Below are 24,358 nucleotides of genomic sequence, written 5' to 3' on the forward strand. Positions count from 1 at the left end.
AAGTTGACAGGACAGAATGACACTTGTTCTTGGCGTGGGGGTGTGAACATGTGCGCCACGGCACTGACAGCTTAAACAACAATGGACGAAACCTGATGCCTGTAAGCAGTGCCGGTCCTACCCCATTTGGCACCCTAGGTGAGACCCTCTAGGTTTAAAATTATTTTTTATTTTAACATTGGTTTGGATTTGGTACTTTTAAGCGCTTTCATGTAATGTAATTGTTTTGATACACTTATGTAGAAAGTGTGTTTATCTGTAGTAGACAATCGCTCTCAGACTGCACACGCCCTCACACATGATCTTCATCACTGGCAAATGATTGAATGCAGCTGAAGGTTTTGTTTTAATGATTTGTAAGTAAATATTCACTTCATTCAGCGTTGTTTTTGATCTCTGTCTTCTAAAGCATCCCATTACTGTTTTACTGTGTGACATAGAGCTTCAAACGATTCAGCCTGCACGTTAGACAAATTCATTGAGAAGAACCAGTTTAAAAGACTGATTAATTCACGCATTGAGCATCACTTCGATTCACAAACCCCGCGCTTATGAGTCTATGGCCGTGTTCACAATGGTATACTGTCCATACTACTCTCACTGTTTTTTGCCAAACACAGATATAACAGAAACAGTAAGAGTAGTATGGTAGCAAGGCATTTATACACTGTCTATTTGTTCCATGGAGGGTGCCACAACACGTTATCAGAACACACAGGGCGCATTTTGTTCGACACAGATTGAACACATACTTATTAGCTCGGTAGATCGGCGCCCCCGAAGCGATGCCGCCCTAGGCACTCGCCTATGTCGCCTAATGGGTTGACCGGCCCTGCCTGTAAGCATGTTTATATCTGGTTAGATTTCAACCAGTGTAACTGTTTCCGAGAATACTGAATCTTTTCCTTATTGTATTTTTAGCCTTAAAGGTTGTTAGTTTACATAACTGTTCATTAATACATTATCAAAGTACACAGTCCTCATCAATCATTATGAATATGGTTATTTAATAAAGCAAAAAGCCACAAGAGGCTGTGCGTTACAGGGAAATTCAGTCATCATTTACTCACCCTCATGTCGTTCTAATTTAATGATTCTTTCTTTATTTATTTATTTCAGAAAGGAGAACAAAAGGAGATGTTAGGAAGATTGTTAGCCTCGGTCACCATTCATTTTCACTGTAAGGACAAAACAAAAGATCCATTGAAGTTAAATGATATATGAAACCATTCTGCATAACATCTCCTTTTGTGTTCCACAGAAGAAAGTCATACGGGTTTGGAACAACATGATGGTGAGTAAATGATAACATGGTTTTCATTTTTGGGTGAAGTATGCCTTTAAAACAGTATGTGTGGTAACAAGTGTGCCAATTTCAGTATATTACAACAGCTTTTAATGCATGTCGTCTAATTAGAATTAAAAATCAAAACTCTTTGTTTTATAATTTGAAAGATTTGGTCCAGTTTTGAGACATGATAATGAAATTGATGTGAAATATACTCTTATTACAAGCTCATGGATCATTAAGTCACTTTGTGTTTTTGTGTGAAATAAACATCATTTTGATTGCAAGCAGACCGTCTCAGCATGAGAAAACTAGTGATCTTTCTAGGACAGACTTTTTTTTACATTTTCTGTATGCGTGGAATACAAGTAAGCAGTATACAAAGCACACTGTGTGAAAGCATTGTTGTATAAAGTATCCATTTGTCATACTTGAGTAAAAGTAAAGATACCTTCATGGAAATTGACTCAAGTAAAAGTTAAAGTAGCTCATGAGAAAATGACTTAAGTAAAAGTATTAAAGTAACTGATATTAAATTTACGTTAAGTATCTAAATTACAAGTAAATTGTGTAAATTACAGAACAGTTCATTAAACCCTTGTCAACTTATTTGACTGGTGGTGCTCATCATTTACTCACCCTCATGCCATCCCAGATGTGTATGAGTTTCTTTCATCTGCAGAACACATACAAAGATTTTTAGAAGAATATTTCAGCTCTTTAGGTCAATTCAGTGCAAGTGAATGGTGGCCAGACATTTCAAGCTACAAAAAGCACATTAAGGGAGCATAAAGTTATCCATACTACTATAGTGGTTAAATCCATGTTCTCTGAAGTGATTCAGTTGGTTTTGGGTGAGAACAAACCAAATTGTAACTCATTTTCACTGTATATCTTGCCATTGCAATCTCTAGGCACAATCGTGATTTCAAGCTCGATTTCACTTTCTAGCGCTTGACGCATGCGCAGAGCCCTAGATGGCGCTATAGGAAGTGTAATCGAGCTTGAAATCCTGATCGCCAAGGAGACTGCTAATGTCAAGATTTATAGTCGAAAAAGGAGTTATATGTTGGTCTATTCTCACCCAAAACCATTTGAATCCGTTCAGAAGACATTGGTGAAACCACTGGAGTTTTCTGGATTACTCTTATGCTGCATTCATGTGCTTTTTGGAGCTTAAAATGTCTGACCAACATTCACTTACATTGAACTAACCTACATAACAGCGATACTTTTCTGAACATCTTTTTTTGTTTGTTTGTGTTCTGCAGGAAAAAAATGAAAGTCACACATCTTGGATCGAATGAGGGTGAGAAAATTATGAGAGAATTTTCATTTTTACACAGAAATTTTACACAAAAAATAAAAAATGTAAAATAACCATATTTACTGTAGGCTACTTCAGAGATGTTAACAAGATGGCACTCAAATGCATGTCATGTGATGACAATATGGGACTGAAACATTTAACAATGTATAATTCCTACCTATTCCTATTTTAAATATTAGTCATTATGCAGTGTATACTGCACAGTATTCAGTAAGTAGTGAGCAAGTGTTCCGTTATCCTCAAACATTGAAAATGTATTAAAATGACCTGCATAAGCCTAACAATATGTAAAAATATTAACATAAGAGGCTGAATAGAAAAATTCACAATTTTGTATGCATTAACAACAGCAGAAATGTGATTTATCAGCCTAAATACATGAAACAAACGCTGGGCCAGCTATTGTGTTAGTGTAAGCCAGGGGTTCTCAACGGGGATGGTACCGCCCCCCCAGTGGGCATTCAAACAATTCCAGGGGACGCTGAGAGCAAATTAGCAGAGAGGGAGGCATTAGGATACAAATGGGGGCGTTTATCAATCAGGTTAATCAAATCTATCGTCAAGTTCCTGTTTGCATTAAAATGTTTATCTAGACTCCATTATACAGGTTGGTATGCATTTGTACCGCAGTTCATCTGATTCTGAAGTCTAGCGATGCATCTGAAGGATCTGGTTTAGCAGCATCAAATAGACAGGTGAAGTCACAACCTCTGCTAATGCACCTGTATGGCTCTGTAGGTGGATACGGCTCAATGGACAGAGCAGCGCGAGTGCAAAGCAGGTGCGTTTTTAGACCATCTCGAGCTCTTAAACGCGCACCTCTGATCATTGCAGCGCTGCGAGAACCAGTGAGAAGCACGGTGAGAGATGCGGAAACCATTTAAATTCGATACAGAATTCTACATGATCGTCCTTGAATTTACCAGAGTAACACTAACTGTCCTTTAGGCATAAATAGATTCATAATACATATTATCATATCACTACTTCAGCACTATTAAATTTGTCATAGGCTACATTAGGGGAGTGAGGGAATATAATACATTTCAATGTTTATATTTTGTATTTATTGTTTTTATCTGTTTAGAGTAGGCCTACTGTTTGTAATTACATAAATGCCATAATTTGTTTTATAGAAATCACGTTACATCTAACCACGGTAGTGAAGAAGATCCATGCTTTCATGTACTTACTATGGTCTTGTTACAAATACCACTGTTAAAACTATAAAAATAAATTAAATCAATACATTTACATTTTCATAAGGGCAAATGCAAAATACACTTATTTTTTGATGAAATAGAAATGTGTAAAATAAATATTTTAGCCTGTGTTTTAGGGCAAGAAAATATAACTCATCAAAAAAAGGTTGAGAACCACTGGTATAAGCCATATTATCAAGTGACAGGTGAATGTGCTCCACAATACTGCAGTTTGGTTTAGACACAAGTTCGTTTGGACACTCAACCTTTGATGTCAACAACTAAAGATATGGTAATTGTTTTTTCCTCCCCTCTAAAAATTTAATAATAAATTGATAATAATACATTTTATTTGTATAGCACCTTTCATACATAAAATGCAGCTCAAAGTGCTTCACAGTTGGAAATATAAAAACATAGAATTCAACATTGCAACATCGCAATAAAACTGAAACAGTACAAAGATAAAAATAAATAATACATAAATAAAATTAAATTCATTTAAATAAATTTAGGGAATCAAAATTAAAAACATACAAATTGAATATGATGATAATCAATAAAAATCAAACTAGATTAATCAAAAGCTAGTTTAAAAAGATATGTCTTCAAATGCTTTTTAAAAATGTAAATGCTTGGTGCTTGTCTAATTTCCATTTATAAAGTATTTCCGATTTTTGGTGCATAATGGCTAAAAGCAGCTTCACCAGATCTCTTAAGATTTACATTACATGATGTAAGAAATTCTGCACTGGAAGACCTCAAACTGTGAGTTGGAACAAAATTTGATAAACAGTCAGAAATGCATGACATTGCTAAAGCATTAAGTGCTTTAAAAACCATTAAAAGAACCTTAAAATCAATCCTGTATTTATATTTATGCATTTGGCAGACACTTTTATCCAAAGCAACTTACAGTGCACTTATTACAGGGACAATCCCCCTGGAGTTAAGTCCCTTGCTCAAGGACACAATGGTGGTGGCTGTGGGGATTGAACCGGCAGCCTTCTGATTACCAGTTATGTGCTTTAGCCCACTATGCCACCACTACTCCATATTTAACAATTAACCAATGCACATCAGTTCAAACTGGTGTAATGTGGTCTCTCCTCCTGAATTTTGTAAGCACTCTGGCTGCAGCATTCTGCACCAGTTGCAGTCTATCTATTCAACTCTTCGGTAAGCCATCATGAAGTGCATTACAATATCAATGCAAGAAAAAATGAAAGCATGAATCAATTTTTTCGCATCATCAAGTGAAGCAAAGGGTTGAGTTTGTGCAATATTTCTAAGATGATAAAAACAGGTCTAAATGAAACTTAAAATTCAGATCACGATCTAGAATTACACCAAGGTTCTTCACCTCTGTCTTTGACTGCAAATCCAGAGTGCCTAGTGCAGTTTCTATTCTTTCCCTCATGTTTTGAACCAACAATAAGTATCTCTGTTTTATGTTCATTAAAATGCAAAACATTTTTGTTCATCCATAATAGGATGTTAGACACACATTCAGACAATCTCTTTAATGCTTGATCATCATTTGTATAATTATAACAGATATATAATTGTGTTATCAGCATAGAAATTGTAGTTTACCTCATTCAATTATGTTACCCAATGGCATCATTTACAATGAAAATAAAAGTGGTGACCCTTGTGGAACACCAAGGGGGGGGGGGAGGTTGAGATGCAGTGGAGAGAGAGATGGAAGAGTCTCTGGATTGCTGCCTCCTGGAAACGCCGCCATGTAGTCCTCGGCCAGCTGGACGGCCTCCTCCAACGATGCCAGGCGGTGGCACTGGACTCACTCTGCCATCCCCCGAGGAAGCTGGGAGATGAATTGCTCCAGTGTCACCAGGTCGACGATATCCACGGCGCCATGGGTTCCCTCTGCCAGCAACAATTTCCGGCAGGCATCCTGGAGCTGTTGTGCAAAAGCGAATGGGTGGCTGTGTATCCCGAACTTCAGGGATCTGAATCGCTGACAGTTCTGTTCAGGACTACGGCCAACCTGTTGCACGATGGCCTTTTTCAGATGTTGATAATCGAGGAGGCTGGAGGCAAGAAGTTGTTGGGCTGCTAGTTGTGCTTCCCCGGAGAGGAGTGGTAACAGGCGGGCTGTCCACTGGTCGGGTGACCACTTCCACACCTCAGTGGTCTTCTCAAAAAGGTCGAGGTAGGCCTCAGGATCATCACTCAGCCCCATTTTGATGAGGGTCACCGGTGCTGTGGTCTCCGGGGTCGCAGCGGCAGCCCCCTCTCTGTTGATCAGGCTCCAGAATACCTGCTGGTCCTCTGCTTGAGCCTGGAGCAGGAGTTGGAAACACTGTTCCTGCTCCAGTCGTAACTCCATGAGGGCCTGATGTTGACTTTGTTAAATGCCGGAAAAGGACTTGATGACTTCGCCCAGCGGTTGAAGAGTCCATGACAATGTTTCCTCCGATCAATCCCGGGTTTCTGCACCACTGTAGCAGGTTCATAATTTGAGCAATGGAGGAGGCAGGAGGCAGTGAACTGTTAATGTGAATATTTTATTACTCTTCAGCATCACTCAAAAACTTAAACAAAAAGGGCTGTTAGTAACCAGATAAAACACACAAATGCATAGTATTGCTGCAGATACAGGAACAGTCTCTCTGGTTTCACTCTCTCTCTCTCTCTCTCTCTCTCACTCTGACACCTTGTGCGCCTTTTATGTCTCCCTCCGCCATCACTACAGCAAGAAACAGGTGTTAGAGATAATGATAACCCAGGTGATGAGCCTTACCGCTCTCTCTCTCCTGCAGACAGATACACGACCACACCCCCAACACCACACCAAGGCATTCGTAAACTTGTCCGACAAATATTGAACGTCAGTTTTGCTAGGATGCAGTCCATCTGCACAATAAAATCATGCTCGATCCCAGAAAAGATCCCGGTTATTAATAAATATCAAGTTCTGCTTGTTACACCATGTTGCCAGCCAGTTATTTAGTGCCTAGAAGTCTACTAAAATATTCATTACCTCGTTTCGAAATTAAAATCTGTGTACCCGATGTTGTTTCCTGCACAGCGTCAACCAGCATGCAGCAGACCTTTAAAATTTTTCGATTGTCAGAGTTTAATATCATTCACTCCGACATGAACAATAACTGCCCCAACATTCATGGCCTGATTCAAGACAGCAGGTACTTGGGCAGCAACATCAAGCATTCGAGCACCAGGAAAACAGTGATTGTGCACCTTTCCATGCTTTGTGGCTACTTACACATGCTGAATGATGGAATCACCGATGATGACAGTCTCTCGGGGTGGACACAGAGGGTGCAAGTCTGGAGAGCTGAGGTTATGGAGAGGCTTGTATCAATTGCTCGTGGCAAGATCGAACATTGGTATCAAGGAAACTGGAGATCTGATCCGAGTTCGAGCTTTACGATGTTGGTATAACCAAGGACCCTTATAGGATGGAGCAGGGGTGAAGCAGACCTGGGCTGTCTTGATCCAACGTGCTGTCTGATTGCTAGGGGAGACTCCCGGCATAGATGTTGATGGGGCTCCAGGGTCCTGGTGCAGTCCCTTGCAGTGATGCATCAGCAGCAACCCGGGTAGCCTCCAGCAGAATCTTCTGCTTACGGAGTCGGTCCTGCTTCTCCAACATTCCCTGTATTTTTTTTTCTTCAATGCCAACAGTTCAGTCTCGATCGAGCACATCTCACAATCTGTTTCCTCGGTTGAACGCATCTCCACAGTCCGTTCGTTTCCCTCAGCTTAGCCACGTAGTGTTGTATAAAATAATAAAATGTCTGATAAAATTAATAAAATATAATAATACAATGAAATAAAATACACAAAACACCAACTAAAAAGGAATAAGTTCCAATTTAGCGTTAAAATAGAATAAAAATAAAACGTAGCAGGGGTCAATGCTCAAGCAGCTTGCAGCATGCAGCTGTATTGTGTGCCAATTGCAAAAAAAGCCTATTTAAAAAGCCTATTTATTTTGCTATACTAATTATGCACAACTATATGGTAAATTTATTGCCTAATCTCTTGAAATTACATGACTGTGGTAACATTTTTACAAAATTGCATTGCCTGGTTTCTTACACATATTACTGCAGTTCCGAAGTTAAATGTCCACTGAGTGCTGCTAAAAGAGAGTAAAATTTTCTGCTTAACAGATTTGGTTTTTAAGGTTAATGCTCTATTGTGTTTTAAATCAACAAAACCTTCTTCCCTATCTTTAACCTAAAAGCAAATGTAAGATGAAAATTGCAATTGCTGAAGCAACCATGCCTTTTTGTAGTGCTTCTATAACACTTTTGATTTACGTGCTGACTCTCTTCAGGACTCCTGCGGTGGTCCTTTGCATCGCAATTGCAACAGCTGAGCTACTGTGCAGTTTGATCACACTTGAACAAGCTTGTAAATTTTGTATGTAATGTAATGTAATGCAAACATTCAAATGTACCACCAGACAAGTCATGCACAATAGTAAAAAGTGTTTCGAGAATAATTTTGCAAAAATGAAGGTGTAGCAACATGATTCTATGAAACTAGGTTGTAAGTTAAAGATGAAACTTTGTTTTTAACATCATAAACAAATACTGGATTCACATTCATTTGGTCTGAGCAATCCTACCAGAGTCATACTTGGCTTCATATAGGCTGTTAAAAATCCAAAATAGTTACACGCAGACCGAGGACATTATAAAATCCCGGCGGTCTAATTGGTGACAGGATCATGAGAGGACCTGCAGCATAACATCCTCATACTAATTTAAGCTTTGCGAGTTGGGCACTGTTGCCCCACCCCTGCTGGGACAAGGGTACAATGTTATGGCCTCCAGATGCAGGGTAATGGGGCACACCTGGGCTCATAAACCTGTGTCTTTGAGCTGGAAGCCTGACTCAGCCAAACTCAAACCAGGACCTCTTTCCCACTGCAGGTAGGCGCGCTACACAGACCCAGCCATTCCCAGGATTTAATGCCAAAATGGTCCTCAGCTGATGCCTATTTTAAACTCTCACTTATTTACTATGTCTGTTTCAGAGCCAAAGCCCGAATGCTAAACCCTGGAGAAAATTTAGAAAGCGCATGGGGTCTGAAGATGCATGAGCATCACTGTTACTCTGTGGGCTGGACAGGGTTTTTTGCATTCTAATGTACTTTGCAAATACAAAATGTGTGCTAATAAGAAAACCTGAATGGAAACCCTTGATATGTAAAGATGTAAACTGTCACAATTCACTTAAAAGTTTATGCGCTAGCCAGAGGTGGACTTTCTATTTTTTGCTTAAGTCAAAATGCACATTATGGTGATGGAAACAGTTTATTTGTGAAACAATGACGTGTTTTGACCATTTGTGCACAGTGTGCGATAGCTTAATGTGACTGGCCCAACAAAAGGTCCAACCTTGGAACACAATTCTTTGAACATAGCCCTTGACATTCAGAAGAGTTTAACCAACAGCAGGCCTTTAAGGTGGGTCATCACAATCTGCCAGAACGGTTTTGAGCGCAGGTGCTCCCAGGTATAAGGAGGCTGGAGGTGTATGGACATAGCAGCCATTTCAGTCCTCATTATATGAGATATTACACCTGTTCTGCGGTGTCTCCTAGCAGCATTAAATAAAACAATGTACAATTGCTCCGATACCGCAAACAGAACTCTCCCTGAAGCATGGAGGTCATTCAGCTGCTCCATCATGACATTCGGGGCTCCCTCAAGATAATACCCAAAACGCAGTGGATGGAAAGGGCGTGATTCACATTTTCTTTAGTTAGTTAAATTATTAGAAATGCACTTAATGGAAATCAAGCTTATACAGCTTTGTTCAGACAAGCTGAACAAGTTTTTTTTTTTTTTTTTTCATATCCGATTCAAATCAATTTATCTGTTTGTAGTCTGAACTGCAATAAAATATGTGAAATATTTTTAAAGGTCTCAGTCACCATTCACTTTCATTGCATTTTTCATAAAATGAAAGTGAATGGTGACTGAGGCTAAAACAGCATCTCCTTTTACATTCTTACGAGTTTGGAACAATATAAGGGTCAGTAAATGTTGACAGAATCTTCATTTTTGGATTAACTATCCTTTAATTTTACAACTATTTGGGGCCACAGTATGTTGGTTTGCACATGCCTGCATGTTAAACATGTTCTTGTATGTGCCTTTCAACTTTCCGTTTATGGCAGAATGAATATAGAATGACGTGCAAAGTGATAAGTTCATTAAGAATTTACAAAGGTTAACCTGAACCGGTCTAATGTGAGAGACTTTCTATTCTTAGTTCCTTCTCTTTGTGGAGTAACTTAATCAAACAGATTATCCGGCACTTGAGGTGTCAGTGGACATGGCGTCACAAGTTTCCTGTTTTAGGTTACACTTAAATGTTCCAAACCTTTTAGGCTGAAAGACAATTTCCTCTGTTCAAGGAATGACTTGATCTGTCTGTTACGTGGCACATGATAAATATCTGATGGCCATCCATCCATCCATCGTAAGGTCTGCATTACCTTTATTACCTTCAAGAATTTTGCTTTTTAACTTTCAGACAATGTTTTGTTAAGCCAACATTTAAAGATTGTCTTAACAAACTTTCCTTTTTCTACAGTAGTTTTGAATGTTTAATTTTACAACCACCACCTCCTCAAAGTTTCATAACTCTTGATGAGGGCAGTGAAGGCGTTTGAGCAAAAAATCCTGTCCAGCCCATAGAGTGACAGTGATACTGATGCATCTTCAGACCCCTGCGCTTTATAAGTTCTCTCCAGGGTGTGGAGTTTATGCTCATATAATCTAAGAATGACTTCTCAGTCTTAAGTGGTAAAAACGTATCTTTCTCATCACTAATATCTCAAGCAACTCTGTAAAAAATAGTCTGAAAGCGTTCATATATCACTATGGGATAATCTGAAAGATAATAAAATGCGATAGGGACCAGTAATCACAGCAGATGTTTAAAATATGTGCATGCTTTGAAAGCACAGGTGTCTGGTCTGTTGTGTGTTTTAAAGCCTTCTGCTTATAGTGTTGCTTTCTTTATTGGGCCAAGCAGAGAGGTCTGTTATTTTGTGTGATATAGGGAGTGTAACAATCACTTCATCTGCAGACTTAATTAAATGGACTAAAAAGCCATTCAAGGATAATCCTCTTTTTACCCCATTAGAGTAAGATGGTAAAACCTAAAAGACCATGTTACCATGGCGACCACATCATGCCCTAAGAGTTCAAATACATTAGACACTTCCTTGAGCACAAGTTACTGCATATGCAACACAATTTTCTCTTTACTGAATCATAAATGCCACGAGAGTGACAACCGTATTCTACACAACATGATCACACAGGAAATCGACATTGATCCTATACGTTCCAGTACCCAGTCTGCTCAGTTACTGATTTATTTTAGAGTACTGATCTACATTTACATACTATATATTTACAACAACTACAGTAATGACTAGGTACTAACCCTAAACCTAACCCCAACCCTAACCTTAACCCATTTTAAGTACATGAAGTTACCTAATATTACTCTGTACTTTCTTGGGTAAGTACACTGTAAGTATACTGAAAGTACACATAGGGTACAACGGGCTAAAGGCTCCACGTGGTAAAAGGCTCCATTGATTTTATTTTCTCCCAAAACACTAAATAGCAACAAAAACTACCACAGCACTTTCCTAAACATCTGTTTGTCACTGTACACTGCAACATTTTCCTGTTCCATGTCATCTTTGTGTGGTGTCTAAAGGTTGATTCTGAGGCAATTTGATCAAATTTTTTATATATTTTTTTAAATGTTACAAATTTATGTAGCTAATGAAAATCCCTAAAATTAACATTTCTTTTGAGACAAAATACGTATTTTTCATTATTCGTTTTGTTTAAGGTCATTAAATCAAATTTTTTTAAAAACTGTCCAATAAGTGAAAGGATAGTATTTGGGGTAAAAAGCCCCCCTGTTGTAGGGGCTAAATGTCCTATAAAACACATTGTTTATCTTAAGTGGGGGGAATAGATTTGTTCTGAAAAATGTTCAAAGTGGGCTCACATTGACTCATCCAATCATAATAGAGATTAGTTTGTTTATATAATAATTGAGATGTAATAAAATGCCAAATGTGTTTGAAATTAACAGGAAATGGTTGACTTTTTATGAAGTAGTTATTTTAAGTAAGCATCATCTTAATTTGTTACTCAAAAAAGCATCTTGGTGTCACAAAATAATTTGCATGAGTTGACAAATTGTGCCCTATAACTATTGCCCTGGTATCTACACAGTATCACTTTAAACTCCCTAGGGGCCTTTTACCCCAAGTGAGGGAGTCCGTCCCTCTCTTTCGGTCTCTCTCGCGCTTGCTTTCTCACTCACTCACATACTCGCATTTAAAGTGTAATTTGCACTCTTTGTATGGTGGAATTTAATAATCATGAAAGCTCAACAAGAAAAGTGTCGTTCCTGTGTTAAAAAAATGCTAGACACTGTGAAATGAATGGAACAAAATGCAGGTGTCTTGAGACACTTTTTTTTAAAGTTGAAATTCTTTAACTTGACACAGCATTTTAAAAAAAACACTGTTCTCGCAAGACGAAAAAACAGTGGATGTGCCGCAATGGTCAAAGATGTCTGTCTAGCGCTTGTTTAAATTGAAAAATAAAATAAAACTAAAATAATAATAATATAATCAAATATATAATTATATAAATAAATAAAAACACAATTGGGATGGTGTTTCACATCAGTGGTTTTCAACCTTTTTGACTCCAGGCCCCCCCCACTATATATATATATATATATATATATATATATATATATATATATATATATATTTTTTATTTTTTTATTTTTTTATTTTTTTTTCATTATATTGACCAGAAAACTAGTGCAACAGCCATCTTGAAAATGTTGTCTTTGAACTTCCGGTCCTGTGGTTGCTATATAGATCTATATGGTGTTGACATCAAAGTGTAATTAGCAAGCGAAGTGGATTTACAGGTTATAAAGTTGCCCAAAAGATATCATGAGTATTTGAAAGTATTCAGGGAATGTCATTAAAATTGGATGAAGTGGGGGTAGATAAAAGCAAAAAAAAGAGAACTTTATTCATAAATCTTCCAAGATCCTACCTTCATGCTGTGGATGCACTGATATGCCTCTGTGTTCATGAAACTCAAAAAGACAACACAAATAAAAATATATCCATAATCCGCCTTTGGCCATCTTCTCATGTCATTCACCCATCGCGTTATAATAAATGTGAGCAGATTTGATGAGTGTTAAACTGGGACAGGGGTAAGGATGCCACTAAATTTACACACACACACACACGCACACACACACGTTTTATTTTATATTCCTTTTACAACCATTTTAATCATATTTAAACCTTTTAAAAATGTGAGGTGACAAATTTTAAATAGTACATATGTAATTTCCTTTTATGTCATGAACTTGCATGTGAAATAATACGAGCTGTCACTGACAACGTCTTGGTTACTGATGTAACCTCTGTTCCCTGATGGAGGGAACAAGACATTGTGTTGGTGTAGTGACACTAGGGGTTCGCTCTTGAGAGCCCCAATCACCTTTGATTTATTCAGAAAAGGCCAATGAAAATTGGCAAGTGGAATTTGCATGCCGCTCTCCCCCCCGGACATATGGGTATAAAAGGAGATGGCGTGCACCACTCATTTAGATTTGTGCTGAGGAGCCGAGAGAGTGTCCCGGCCATGTCAGCGGTCGGTTCAGCACCGCGGCAGGAGGGACACAACGTCTCGTTCCCTCCATCAGGGAACAGAGGTTACATCAGTAACTAAGACGTTCCCTGTCTGTCACTCACTCGACGTTGTGTCGATGTAGTGACACTAGGGGTTTCCTATACGAAACGCGGCAGGTGTTGAACCGTTTCATAAGCTACGGAGGAGCAGACACGGGCAAGCTGCTGTGTGCCTCGCAGCGAGCGCTCGATCACGTCGTGACCTTCCAGCGAGTTAGGTAAGGAGCCTCCCTGGTCCCGTTAAGGATGGGAGGAGGCACTTACCCGAGGAGGCTACAGGCGGTGGCCTTTCCTAATTTTTTTATTAAGCAATTTCCCACCGAGCACCTGATAGAATAGCGCTGGGAAAGTGCTCTCCCTTTCCAGGAGGGAGAGTACTACGGATACCACATCCTACCGGAGGGAGGTTAAATAGTGGAGAATATCTCACATGGCCGTACCGACCGGGAAGTTCACATATGGAACAAAACCTCTGGGGAGGACCCTATCTATGGAGAGGGTACACAGCCACAATGTCTGAGGAAGACACAAGGTTCACTGAGGAGGGGAAAACCAAACAGTGGCAATACATCATACGGGATTACCAAAGGGGGAATCACCACGTATGGAGCACTGAGCCCATGGCCATCCTGCAGGTTCACCAGGATTGTAAGCCTTCGCCACTAACAACGAAGAAAACTTACATGCCTTGGAAGGGAGCCCAGAAACTAATCATCCATCCGTGAATGCTCAGGGCAGGGCGGAGGGTTCCACTCAAGCCCGATGTTCGCAGCCGCCCGGGCAAGCATGGTTGCCAACTCAGTGTCCGATTCGTCCTGAGCTCTACTGCCCGAGAGCAGGAGCTCAGTAGATTTTTCTGCTTCCGAAAGCAGGAGACCACCCTCCGATGATGCGACCAACAACTCATCCTCATCACGAGCCCTGAACGAGACATTAAATCCGCCCTGAGGTGGATTGCCTGCCTCGCTCGTGTGCTGGGGGATGGGAGGTCGACGGGGACTGAGCCAGCGGAAAAACTCCCATATCCTCATCCAAATCGCCCACGGCGCTCGCCGTTCCAGCCGCCTGTGTTTCAACACAGGACGGACCGGGTTGGGAAGCAGCAGCGTGGCTTTCTGCTTCATGAAGAAGGAAGAGAGCCATGACTGCAACGTTTTCATGGACAGAGTGAGAACATGACCCATCCACAAAAGCTGCCTCAGCGTGCTGGCAACCCAAGCACTCGAGACAGATTTTGTGGCCATCCAGCAAGGAGAGATAACGGCCACACCCAGTAGCACAAAGGCAAAAGGACATCTTTAAAAAGACGGCAATCATTTGTGCGAGCTCTTTTAGAGAAAATATACTCTTTTGAATATGCTCTTTTACACCTGTGAACTCAGCTGCCGAAGCGCCCAGGGGAAGCACAACACTCGACCGTGAGAGGGTGACCGCTGATACGCACCGTAAATCCAGCAGTAACAGTAAGGTGACGGGACAAATACACGTGTGCGCTCGGCTCTGAAGAACAAGCCTGAATGAGTGGTGCATGCCATCTCCTTTATACCCGTATGTCCGGGGCGGAGAGCAGCATGCAAATTCCACTTGCCAATTTTCATTGGCCTTTTCTGAATAAATCAAAGGTGATTGGGGCTCTCAAGAGGGAACCCCTAGAGTCACTACATCGATACAACGTCAAGTGAGTGACAGATAAGAGAACTACACATTTTAACACATACTATTAACAAGTATAAACCTAAAAATTAAGGAGAATTACATATATAACAATGAAACCCTTGTATCATGATAAAGTGCAGTGTGTCATAGCTGTCTGAATGTGATCTGCCAGGTCCAGTTTACCTCCGTGAGTGTCGGTAAATCTAACATTTACAGTGACAGCAAAAACACCTCACTTTTTCACATAGTAAAGGGGTGGTGTAGACTCACACCATCAACTCTTGGTGAAAAATATGTTCTGTGCTCCCACACGTTATCCATTTTGATTGACTCTTCTCAGTAGCTTCAATTCAAACTGGAAGGTAAGAGACAAAACATTGAAGCATGGAGCTCTGAAAAGGGGTGGGGCTGAATAAGGTCAATATGTAGAGTAGCAAAATACTCTTGAGACCCTCTTGGAAGGGGGCTGAGGCCCCCTAGTGGGTCCTGGCCCCCAGTTGAGAACCTATTTATTATTTTTTGTAGTTTATTCATACCACTGGGGTTACTTGGAGATTTGTAAGTTAAACTAGTTAACTTCACATAACACTAACAATTCCTTTTCTGGTACAATTTCTTCTCCACTGCTCAAAGCAATATAAGCTTGCCTTTAGCCTTCCAAACTGAGCTACCCTGCAGCTGCAAATGCCAAGACAAAAAGCTCTCCAATTGACCTCCATCAATCAAATTTCAGCAGCACCTGTATCTCTTTAGCCATGTCAGAGGATCATAAACAGGTCTCCCTTTAACTATTCAAAGTTCAACTTGTATGGGATTCACTTTCTCATTGCGATTCATTTTATTTATTTATTTATTTATAATACCGACCCCTGATGTAGAGACTGTGTTAATGTATATAATAAATTACCAGGAAAGTAGAGATGCTAAAATATTTTATAATTATGCTTAACCTTTATCAAGCTTTTTCTAATGCCTGATAGAAAAGTATCAACCTTTATAGAGCAATACTTCAGGCAGAACATTCCACCAGTCACAAACTTCAGAAAAATATGCATCATGCATTAGAATGAGAACACAACTATTTCTGGGCTTAAAAGATACAATAACATTGTGGAACATTGTATCTCAAAAGGAGGACAATGTGGCCCCCCATGTGCTACTTTAAGAAATAGTTCACTCAAAAATGAAAATTCTCTCATCATTTACTCACCCTCATGCCATCCCAGATGTTTATGACTTTCTTCTACCGAACACAAAGATTTTTAGAAGAATATTTCAGCTCTGTAGGTCCATACAATACAAGTGAATGGGTGCCAAAATGTTGACGTTCCAAAAAGCACATAAATGCAGCACAAAGGTAATCCATATAACTCCAGTGGTTAAATCCATGCATTCAGAAGCGATATGATAGGTGTGGGTGAGAAACAGATCAATATTTAAGCCTTTTTTTGTCTCTGCCCAGTAGATAGCGATATGCATGAAGAATGTGAATCACCAAAAACAAAAGAAGAAGAAAGTGAAAGTTAAAGTGGAGATTGACTGAGCAAAGAGGAGAATTTTTAGTAAAAATTGATTTAAATATTTATCTGTTTCTCACCCAACCTATCATATCTCTTCTGAAGACATAGATTTAACCCCTGTAGTCACATGGATTAGGCTACATTTATGCTGACTTATGTGATTTTTGGAGCTTAAAATTTTTGGCACCCAGTCACTTGCATTGTATGGACCAAAAGAGCTGAGATATTCTTCTGAAAATCTTAATTTTCATAAACTGTGTTCTGCTGAAGCAAGAAACTCATACACATCTGGGATGGCATAAGGGTGACTAAATGATGAGAGAATTTTCATTTTTGTGTGAATTATTCCTTTAAGGCCCGATGTGGCCCTTGTACCAAACAACTTGTCCCACCCATGCTCTACCCACTCTATTGTGCGGGACATGACGCACCAAGTGACCCTGCTTTTTTTGTGTTTTTTTTTTTTTCAATGCATTCCTGAACATATTTTATGCGCAACATTAACTCTCTCTGTCAGCATTAAGGGAAATTTAGACCCTACACATAAACTGATTTTAATGTAATTGTTTCATACATTACAATATAAAATGGGGATCATTGTATTGAAAATAACTTTTTCATCTTTTCATTCTGTAATAATGTTGCCCTTTTATTTTTATATTTTAATCAGATTCATGTAGTGTTTACAGTATTGTCAGATTCATGTAGTGTTTACATATCAAGTGATATACACTTATAAAATACCTATATTTTTTATTCCTTCTGGCAAACAGCCATAAAAGGGAAATTATGGTATGTGTGCTACATTTTTACATTGCAGCATACAGTTTTTATTATGAAGGGGCATAGCTTTCTCAGCTCAGTACTCAATACACACTACGCATGAGAACTTTTAAATAAGCTACTCTTTTACTCTTACTTGAGTAGTTTGTAGGACTGATAATTTTACTCTACTCAAACAACATCTTTTAAGAAGTAACAGTACTTTTACTTGAGTATTATTTTTCAGTACTCTTTCCACCCCTGATGGTGACTGGTTTTAGACTGACTTCCAAGACACATTAACATCATGACTAATGATCTAGAACAAATTTAAGTGAGCTTTAGGCTTAACCAACCAAATCGTCAATGACCGCAGTGTTTATTTCTTGCTGAATGCTTAATGGAATTTATTTTTATTTTTTTACTTTCTTTCATCTGCTCTGACACACTTTTTATTCTTCCCACTACCCACAAACTGGAGTTTTCTGGAGTTTTTGTCCACTAGAATTTTTTGGAAAGAAGTATTTTCAATGTTTCATTGGCTAAACAATCAACATGTTTATACAAACCTACAACCTATGAAACAGACTCTATCCCTCACTCATTTCCATTTAAAAAAAAGGCACATGGATTTCAGCAATGGATCAGGTGTCTCAGATTTTTTTATTTATACGAAGTTCTACCTCATCCTCCAGACCTTCATTTTGATTCCAGATTTTTCCAATTGTTCCATTTTTTCTTCTTCTTTTTTTTTTTTTAAATAAATGTCTCTGAATGATGCTAATAATTAGAAATGGCCACACAATGTTTGGTTCCAGTCTTTTTAAGCATCTATTGAAACTTTACTTCAAAGATGTGGTCTTGGTTGGCAGTTCATTCGCTGTTATGGTACACAGCACACATGGAAGTCATTCAGGGCTTTTTAAAGGCCTTAAAGGGGGATGGTCCTGTGGCTCAACACATAAAAGCACACCCTTGTTGAAAACAGGACACAGTGTCCTAAATGCAAGCATGACAATAACTTATACAATGAACACTGACAGTAAAGAACTGTAACTGTAAGTGCTGGTTATAGCATATAAACTATTAGCTAATAGGATGATTATTAAAGTTCTTTATATTTTAGCATTTTGATGATATTCAGTATTTATCTTAATATATGTTATTAAACTATATAATGATATTTAATCATTTTCATTTATATGCACTGGTATACTAACCCTAATACATAATGAATAGCATAATGAACCTACATATACAGTATGTTTTACTGTTAAGTATTTAATACATGAAAAATGACATATTTGGATGTGGAAGTTGAGTGATATTGAGTCAATGAAACAGACAGTTTAAACTGATTTACAGAAATCAATCAAACTTGCAATTTTGCTACTTAAGTCTCTGTGATGAGGAGGAGGGTGTGGCCGGGCCGTGAGGGTGCGTGGCGGGGCTGTGAGGGTGCACAGCCGGTGCTGAAGAGTGAGATAAAGGGGAGCCGGAGATACCAGTTCGAGACAGAGAGACACGCACGTGGCCGCTGTGTTTTATGTTGTTTTAAGTTGAGTTTGTCATTAAAAGTTTACGTTGACTGTTCTGCCGATTCCCGTCTCCTCCTTGCCCATCCTTTACCTGTTATGTTGGTGATGAAACTGGAAGGAGCTGAATTTGGAGTGCCACAGGGATGTGTTTAGTGAAAGCATTCCATTAACACAATGGTTCTCCTTCGAGGACATAGGAGCGCACACTTGTTGTTTGTCTGACACATACAGTTTGGCTTGAGACATGGAAAGGACATCTGGCTAGGAAGAGCATTTTAAATGAAGAGAGAAATTGACATGTTGAGAAAGGGAATGGAAAAAAAAAACTTTTGGGGCTGTATTTGTGTAGGTAACACCCATTTCAGGTGGGCAGTGGTGTTTCAGAACGAACTGATAATCGCACAAATTTAATCCATATAAGTTAAGAGTCAGTTTTGATCACTGTGATATATTATTAAAGCATTTTTGTTTTTTGACTTTTTAATTCTTCTTGACATTTTGCGCTAAGGTTATCACAAGGGTAAGTGGTGTACTTAGAAACAGTAGCATTATTTTATCAAGGAGCACAATACGACGATACTTGAACAAAAATGAGCTGCATGGTCGAGTTGCCAGAAAGAAGCTTTTACTACGCCAGTGCCACAAAAAAGCCCGGTTACAATATGCCCGACAACACCTTGACACGCCTCACAGCTTCTGGCAAACTGTAATTTGGTGTGATGAGACCAAAATAGAGCTTTGTGGTCACAACCATGAGCACTATGTTTGAAGAGGGGTCAACAAGCCCTATAGTGAAAAGAATACCATCCCCACTGTGAAGCATGGTGGTGGCTCACTGATGTTTTGGGGGTGTGTGAGCTCTAAAGGCACGGGAATCATGTGAAAATTGATGGCAAGATGAATGCAGCATGTTATCAGAAAATACTGGCAGATAATTTGCATTCTACAAGCTGTGCATGGGACGCTCTTGGACTTTCCAGCAAGACAATTATCTTAAGCACAAGGCCAAGTTGACCCTCCAGTGGTTACAGCAGAAAAAGGTGAAGGATCTGGAGTGGCCATCACAGTCTCCTAACCTTAATATCATCGAGCCACTCCGGGGAGATCTCAAACATGCGGTTCATGCAAGACTTTGCATGATCTGGAGGCATTTTGCCAAGACGAATGGGCAGCTATACCACTTGCAAGAATTTGGGGCCTCATAGACAAATATTACAAAAGACTGCACGCTGTCATTAATGCTAAAGGGGGCAATACACATTATTAAGAACTAAGGGTATAGCGGGGCCTGGGTAGCTCAGTGGTAAAATACACCGGCTACTACCCCTGGAGTTAGCTAGTTCGAATCCCAGGGCGTGCTGAGTGACTCCAGCCAGGTCTCCTAAGCAACCAAATTGGCCCGGTTGCTAGGGTGGGTAGAGTCACATGGGGTAACCTCCTCATATTGCTATAATGTGGTTTGTTCTCGGTGGGGCGCATGGTGAGTTGAGCATGGTTGCTGCAGTGGATGGCGTGAAGCCTCCACACGCACTATGTCTCTGTGGCAACACGCTCAACAAGCCAGGTGATAAGATGCGCGGGTTGACGTCTCAGACGCGGAGGCAACTGGGATTCATCCTCCGCCACCCGGATTGAGGCGAATCACTACGCCACCACAAGGACCTAGAGCGCATTGGGAATTGGGCATTCCAAATTGGGAGAAAAAGGGGAAAAATAAAAAAAAAATTAGTGGTTGTCACACCAAATATTGATTTAGCTTTTTTTTTTTATGTCTACTGGACTTTGTATGACGTTAATTGATAAATGAAAACTATTTATGGCATTATTTTTGAAGACACTCTGCAACATTTTTCCCAAGTGCCTAAAACTTTTGCACAGTACTGTGTATATATATATATATATATATATATATATATATATATACAGTTAAACATATCTATAAAATTTACTTGTATAGATACTGTATATTTAACCATACATGCCTTTTGTATGCTTTTTTCCATATTTATTTCCAGGGCAAGCTATGTCAGACCATTATGTTCAGCCCAGCCTTAAAAAACAGAAACTATGATTCCACATTGCTCCCAGTTGCTTTGATGAAACTGAGCACTGAGTAACTAGTGTTGAGTTCAAGAGAAGGTTAACAAAGCAAGCCCTACCCACACCTCTGTTCATCTCCCAAAGACAAGTCGGTGCTTATAAACCCTCCAAGAAGTCAGAGGCTGACATCATGAGCTGGCCTGACCTTGGCCTGGAAGTCCTGGGAGTGACTTAGATCACTTCCTGTCGCATGCAGTTTCGTCACCGCTGTGTCTCCCAGCTGGAGCACACGATTGAGGGTCAACCCAAAGAGAAAGAGAGTGAAAAGTAAGATTGAGAAAGCAACAAATGACAAGCAAGAGTCAATAATGTTTGGCAGTGTAAAAGGGGGCCAAGAAAAAGTTAGTTCCCCCAAACGTTTATTTTAAGAGGACACATTGCTCCATGGGTCACTTTGGAAGTGGTGTTTTCTTCAACGTTTGGTTTGGATGGCTTTCCAGAGTATGTCTTACTGCGGTCAGAGCTGCGGACCATGAGATTATGCAGCTATTGCTGTGGTTGTGGGAGAACGATGGCCTGACAAAGAAAACAGGGTCCTTCATTAAATTCTGGATGCATTGTGTCCTGATCGTGGTAGATTACAGCCTTTATGAATTTGCTTATATCAGTTTCAGTCTGGATTTTGGCATGGCAAAGTTTTGATAATGTAAAAAGCAAGGGTGTATCAACCATTACAAACAATCATGAAGCGACTTGTTGGAAGATATTCATATTTGAAAAGTTTTATTTTACCTGGAGAGAGTGATACACTAATTTTGTATTTAAAATTGCATAAAAGATGGGGATACATTTATCAAGTGTGTTCCAAAGGAATGTTTTGCATGCATTAGTGCATTCCAAAAAATAACGGGAAAGTTAATTTATCTTGATCAGCTTTTATTGGTTGCTTGCCAGTAAACACATGAGAAATCGATATGAACATAAAATAAATAAATAAATGTAGCCAAGTGGAGAAATTTCATGTAATTTAACTCGTCATAAATTGGACATGACCCCTTTAAGACCGGAGTGTTGCGACACTGGAGTTTGGCGACACCCACTTTCCGGCACTGTCTCGTGCTTGTTAGAATGTGAGAACATGTATTGCTCAAGATCTACACAAGATGTTTATAAATTGCATTAAATATGTGTTAAGAAGAGTTGTATGGTAAAATTGATTGTTTGTTATGGGTTATTTTTGAAAGGATGCGTATGGATTGCATGTGTGGAGTTTGACCATGATTGGTGCATATGTGCAAGAACTGGGTTTGTAAATTTAGTATTAATCATATCTTATTTAATGATTTATAGCCCAGAGTGTTTTCCAGTTTAGTGAATAAATGTAATACATGTTATATATAAAAACATTTGTAATGAGAACATGTGTAATGAGAAATCTATTGTTTTAAACTGTTGTACATACCCTTAAAGCCTGGTTAAAAAAAGCATAAAATGCTGTGAATGATATACTGGAAGCATATATTAAGGTGATGTATGCTGAAGCTTTTGGGCAAACTAATATTTATTTTTTATTTAATTTTACCTTATTTAATTTCCGTTTTTCATTTTACCATTTTTAATTCTTCAAATAAGTACAGAAACACATTTTATATACACTGTCTGCCAAAAGTTTGGAATAATGTACATATTTAGCTGTTTCGGTTGGTTTACTTTAATTCACCAAAGTGGCATTCAGCTGATCCCAAAGTATAGTCAGGACATTACTGATGTAAAAAACAGAACCATCACTAATTGAGAAAAGTCATTTTTGATCAAATCTAGACAGGCCCCATTTCCAGCAGCCATCACTCCAACACCTTATCCTTGAGTAATCATGTTAAATTGCTAATTTGGTACTAGAAAATCACTTGCCATTATATCAAACACACTTGAAAGCTATTTGGTTCATTAAATGAAGCTTAACATTGTCTTTGTGTTTGTTTTTTGAGTTACCACAGGATGCAATAGACTGGCATGTCTTAAGGTCAATATTAGGTCAAAAATGGCAAAAAAAAAAAAAAGGAAACAACTTTCTCTGGAAACTCATCAGTCAGTCATTGTTTTGAGGAATGAAGGCTATACAATGCTTGAAAATGCCAAAAAACTGAAGATTTCATACAAAGGTGTCTCTAACAAGGACAAAAGAGATGTGGAAGGCCAGATGTACAACTAAACAAGAGGATAAGTACATCAGAGTCTCTAGTTTGAGAAATAGACGCCTCACATGTCCTCAGCTGACAGCTTCATTGAATTCTACCCACTCAACACTAGTTTCATGTACAACAGTAAAGAGAAGACTCAAGGATGCAGGCCTTATGGGAAGAATTGTGAAGAAAAAGCCACTTTTGAAACAGAAAAACAAAACATTTATTTTATTTATTTTTTTATTCCCTTTTTCAATACGGCACCATCGACCACTGTCATTTTAATAAACAGCCGTCAGAAGAAAACCCCAAAAAGATATTTTTGTGTCCAGTGTGGTTATTTGCAGCCTACCGCCTACATAAAAAAGTAAATAATAACCTTTCAGAACAAATGACTAGTATTCTCTCCAAATAGGCATTAATCTTCCCCTTCTAGACGCCTGGCTTGTCAAATACAGTACATAAAATCAGGGAACGTTCCCAATGTCTCAACATTTCAGGATGTTGTAAATATAAAAAGGATTAAGGATATTAACATGAATTTTCTTTACTCCCATCTGTGAGAGCAAACGCACCTGCCTACATGAATTCCCAGAAGAAACATTGGTTTCGGCATTAGCTTTTTGCATTTAGGCATTACATCTTCTTGGAACATGAAAAATAAACTACTGCATTACATAGGTAAATAGGTGTCTCAGACTTGTTATTCATTTATGTACCAGACATTACCTGTTTTTATATTTATGCAAAAAAAATAAACAAAATAAAATAAATCTGTAATTCAGAGCTATATATGTATTGTATCTTTGTGCGATTAGCCATTTAAACTATGAATTGGTTCTACTCTGCCATTGAAAATGCACTGACCAATAGGATTCAAACGAGGTCATTTGATGTGTATATGCATTCAGTGCAGGTCCACCAGATAAACCACCACCAGATCAGCAAGAACCAGCCTGGATCAAGCTGGTCTAAGCTGTTTTTTCCAGCAGGAATTACTAGGCCCTTGCTACCTATAGTCCTGCAAACTATAATAAAAGCCAAAGGGTTGTTCCCCATCTGGGAAG

General features: G+C 39.0%; 1 long non-coding RNA gene across 1 annotated transcript; it reads left to right on the forward strand.

Annotated features, from left to right (window-relative positions):
* Nucleotides 1–287: 287 nt before the first annotated feature.
* On the forward strand, nt 288–1,306 carry LOC127448431 (uncharacterized). Its single transcript, XR_007898526.1, has 3 exons — nt 288–356; nt 1,120–1,180; nt 1,262–1,306. It is a non-coding gene; the product is annotated as an uncharacterized LOC127448431 (long non-coding RNA).
* Nucleotides 1,307–24,358: the final 23,052 nt, after the last annotated feature.

The sequence above is a fragment of the Myxocyprinus asiaticus genome, chromosome 11 (assembly GCF_019703515.2).
Source record: "Myxocyprinus asiaticus isolate MX2 ecotype Aquarium Trade chromosome 11, UBuf_Myxa_2, whole genome shotgun sequence".
NCBI lineage: Eukaryota > Metazoa > Chordata > Actinopteri > Cypriniformes > Catostomidae > Myxocyprinus > Myxocyprinus asiaticus.